This window comes from Bos javanicus, chromosome 10 (assembly GCF_032452875.1).
Source record: "Bos javanicus breed banteng chromosome 10, ARS-OSU_banteng_1.0, whole genome shotgun sequence".
Classification (NCBI taxonomy): Eukaryota; Metazoa; Chordata; class Mammalia; order Artiodactyla; family Bovidae; genus Bos; species Bos javanicus.
In genome coordinates this window covers 69218071-69222742 of record NC_083877.1, presented here as the reverse complement: position 1 = coordinate 69222742, position 4672 = coordinate 69218071, and the positions used below count along the sequence as shown (strand labels likewise).

The following is a 4672-nucleotide window of genomic DNA, read 5'->3' as shown; positions in this document are numbered from 1 at the left end:
TTTTTAACATTTCACTTAATGAACCAATATTAAGCTTGTTTTGTGTTTCTAGTAGCACTAGGAATACAAAGATGTAAAGAGATGAATGTCATTGTCCTCAAGAAGTTCAAAATGTTAGCATGAGAGGTGGGGTAAAATTTGCAAACTAGTATGTAAGAGCAGTGCTCTGGAGCCTGCATTTTTGTTTTACTTACACACATATGCACATTCGTGTGTATATGCATGTGTATATATCCAAATGAAACATGGTTAAGAATGTGTTCCATGGTAGTTCTACGGGATGTGAACTAAAAAATTTAGCTTATCAATTGACTGAGTATGCTGTATATTAACGTATCAGATTATATAACAGTTCTTCACATATATTTTCTCTATAGTCCTATTTATACATTTATATTTTCTTCATTGATAATGCAGAGCTAAGTCTCATATGAGCACATGTGAACATGCATTCAATAATTAGCAAGGAAGGCAGAGAGGGGAGACAGAGTGTGGAAGTGTATATTTGTCTTTAGGAATGTGTTCATATGCCTGAATATTCAGGTGGAAACTAAATATAGTAATTGCTTTCCTTAGAAATTTATATCTATCTAAATATTAAAATATTGAACATCTGGAAGGAAAAAATATTCCCTTGTATGCACATGTACATACTTACTGTAGTAGACGCTCAGGTTTCTGGGATGTTCTTTTCAGAGAACTAGACATCCAGGTTTATGACCTTGTCCCTGGGATGCCCTTCTTTCCTTTGTATGCCTGGTGAACTTCAACCATCCCACCTCTTTGAATAATTTCCGTACAATGTATCAATCAGTTCAGTCGCTCAGTCGTGTCCGACTCTTTGCGACCCCATGAATCACAGCACGCCAGGCCTCCCTGTCTATCACCAACTCCCGGAGTTCACTCAGACTCACGTCCATCGAGTCAGTGATGCCATCCAGCCATCTCATCCTCTGTCGCCCCCTTCTCCTCCTGCCCCCAATCCCTCCCAGCATCAGAGTCTTTTCCAATGAGTCAACTCTTTGCATGAGGTGGCCAAAGTACTGGAGTTTCAGCTTTAGCATCATTCCTTCCAAAGAAATCCCAGGGCTGATCTCCTTCAGAATGGACTCATTGGACCTCCTTGCAGTCCAAGGGACTCTCAAGAGTCTTCTCCAACACCACAGTTCAAAAGCATCAATTCTTCGATGCTCAGCCTTCTTCACAGTCCAACTCTCACATCCATACATGACCACTGGAAAAACCATAGCCTTGACTAGACGGACCTTTGTTGGCAAAGTAACATCTCTGCTTTTCAATATGCTATCTAGGTTGGTCATAACTTTTCTCCCAAGGAGTAAGCGTCTTTTAATTTCAATGTACAATGTATAGTCTTCCATATTACAGTGCTAAATTGCAGGAGTTATCATGTACCATTCAAAATCAGGTACTAGTTGTTGTCTGTCTAGTTCTGGAGTGGCATATAACAGGAGCACAGTAAAAGTTTAATATTAATTATGCATTTTCCTTGACTAATGTCTCAATTTCAACTGGATTACTTGGTAGTTTTTTTTTTTTAATTTATTTTACTTTTGGCTGTGCTAGGTCTTTGTTGCTGTGCATGGGCTTTCTCTAGTTGTGGTGAGCAGGGGCTACTCTAGTTGCAGTGGTTACTCTCGTAGATTCGGAGTAATAGGGCGTGCGGGCTCAATAGCTGTGGCTCATGAGCTTAGTTGCTCCACAGTATGTGGGATTTTCCCAGACCACAGATTGCATTTGTGTCCCCTGCACTGGCAGGATTCTTAACCACTAGACTAACAGGGAAGCCTACTCAGCAACTTTTTTTGGTGTTGTTTAGGCCTTTAACATTAAATTATAAAATTAAATGTTTATTAAATTTGACATTAAATTATATGACTATTTTAAGGGAAATATGTTCATTATGGGCCTGAAGCCAACTTATATTAAAAAGTCCTCTTGCTGCTACCAGTTAGGAAACTGAAAGCATTTACTAACCACTTCTCCTGGTGATTTCTTTAGCAAAAGCAGAGTTAGGAGCTTGACATTTGCTTTATTTTAGATCCAAAACTTTTTTTTTTTTTAAGATTATGGTCAAAGATTGAAGTTCCGTAGAATATTTTAAATATTTAGGATATTTTAAATATAAAATATCCAGTTTAACTCAAGTAATTTTAATCATTTCTAGACTTTAAAAAATATATGCTGTTCTGCAAATACCATAGAAAATGGTAAATAATAAAATATCTGGCAAAGAGGTTCTCAAGAGCCTATAGCATATGTTAATAATCTTTGCTAAGTATAACAGAAAGATTTTTAGGCTGAAATACAGAAGACTGACAACTTGTTATCTTGGTGAATCTAAGAAAATTGTTCCTCAAAAATTAGTCAATCCATCAGACTACAGAATACTGAATTGTATTCCATAACATCTGCTAAGATACCAAGTAAAATATGGTACTTAGATCCCTATTAAATACTACACTTCTACTTCTAAAAGTGATTCACATTGTTCATTTCCCATAAATGAAAGCTAAAATTTTGAATTTTTAATTATTGCTTTCCTCAATTTTACCAATACATATAATACTAACTTTTTTAATGTGAGATTGGCATTCCTGCTTTTCACTGATGTCTTGTTTAATTCTCAACTTAGTCTTTATGAGGTAGTTCAAAAAAGCTCTTACAATTATCAAGCTATTTCTCCAATACATATATATCCAGTAACAGACTCACTTAAGTAATTTCATAACTGTTTTTATTTGTTATTTTATTATGTCTCATGCATTGCAGAGTCTGGGAGGAAAGTTACGTAAAGCATTTGGAAATAATTTGAATGTGTATTCGTATTCCAGTGAATGATTTTTTTTTTTAAATAGGATACTTTTCCTAGTGACAAAAAAATCTTTAAAAGAGAAAGTATCGATATTTTTTTTTTGATACTTGAGTATTTTGAAGTAAGATGGGTCAGGAACACTTCAGTTAAATGTTACTTATTTTTCTAAAATGTACAAGTGACTCATTTTTATTATCACTCATGCACTGTAATAGAGAACAGCAGGTTGCTTGAAGATGCAACAAACATTCTTTGAACACTTCAATAAACAGAATGTAAACATTCACTTTAATAATGTTTCCTTTGTTAATGTAAAACCGAGTGCATTTTTTCCTTGCCTCTGGCTGAACCATGACTAGCTGAGTAGCAACAGCACAGTGCTGAAAGAATTTTTCAACAGCAATTTGCTTGTTCTAATTTACTTTTCAAGGTTGATGATCAGGATCATTATGTGGCTTGCAAAAGGATCTATTTCTGTTAACTTGATCCAGTCATTCCTCTAGTTCTCATCATATTTAGTTTCCCTGGCAGTTTTAAGTGAATCAGAAGTGCCACCAGTGCTCCAGTCCTATAGTTTCATATAAAAAATGAATTCCTATATCCTTTTGAAATAAATCTGTTACACTTGTTGAGAAAGTATGTGTACTTTGAAATGAGTGACTCAGATATGAAATCTTTGCATTTTAAGTAAAAATACTCTTTCTAGTTAGTAGATCTATGCAACAATAATACCAAAGCATTATCTGTTCAATCGTAACTTTTTTTAAATCAAGAAATTCTAACTTGGCCTTATGTTTTGAGCTTGAACACAATCACCACTCACCAACAAGATTAAGAAATAAAACTCACGTAATTTAATAAATTTACATGATGTATATTCAAAAAGGTTTATTTATTTCAATGTATAATATTCTAAAAATGTAACTGGAAATAATCAAGTTTTTCTCCACATTTTCAATAAATTTCAAAATAGCTGAATATTTCCCCAATCTGCTTTCTATAAGAGAAAGTGTATTACTATAGTTCTAACATTTAAAGAGTTCCACCAAAAAAAAAAAAAAAGCCAGCTAAGTGATTTGGAAATTCAATGGTATTAACATTATATTCTTCACACTGAACTATAAAACTGGCAAAAAAAACCCCTTACTTCAATCACTGGCAAATTAACAAAGTTAACAATATGAATAAAATAGATCACATAGGCTTTGCTTCTAAGAGGGAAAAACCACAGAGTTTAAAAATACAGTCACTGCAAATATTCTCACTGTTCTGATTTTGCGATAATTAGGGCAGGCCAAATGTTCACTATGTTAGGACCGTGCATGTGTCCCCAGATCTAGTTCTTTACCTAGGTCTCGTTTTATAAATGCTGGTGATAAACCAAGTCCAATTTATATGTTGCATCTTGTATGAGAAGTGTCTGTGACTCTAGGTATCTGATCAACATTGAGAAATGGCAGCACAGCTAGTGTGATAGCTTTTGAAGATAACCATTGCTAGTTTTGATGATTAGCAGTTACCATTAAATGAATTGAAAAATTATTGTGCTTTATTTTCTAGGTGATTCTGATATCATTAGAAGACTGGAACAAATTGGTGAAAAGTAAATCAACAGTTTTCCTTTAGTAAAACTGGTTGGAGCTTTTTTTTTTTTTTTTTTTTTTTAATTACAGTCATTGGTTATCTCTATAACCTGTAGAGGGCACTCAAGTCCCTTCAAAGAAAAACTAAAAAATTTAAGAGTTTTCATTTTTATTTATTAGTAGTGTGTTAACTAAACAATGTTTTTTTCCTCCAGAAACCATCATTTAAAAAGAAGACATTTAAACAAAACATAGC

General features: G+C 33.9%; 1 non-coding gene across 1 annotated transcript; it reads left to right on the top strand.

Moving 5' to 3' along the window:
* The first annotated feature begins 4082 nt into the window (after positions 1–4082).
* Positions 4083–4214, top strand: LOC133256292 (small nucleolar RNA SNORA72). The gene has a single exon (XR_009739166.1). It is a non-coding gene; the product is annotated as a small nucleolar RNA SNORA72 (small nucleolar RNA).
* The last annotated feature ends 458 nt before the right edge of the window (positions 4215–4672 follow it).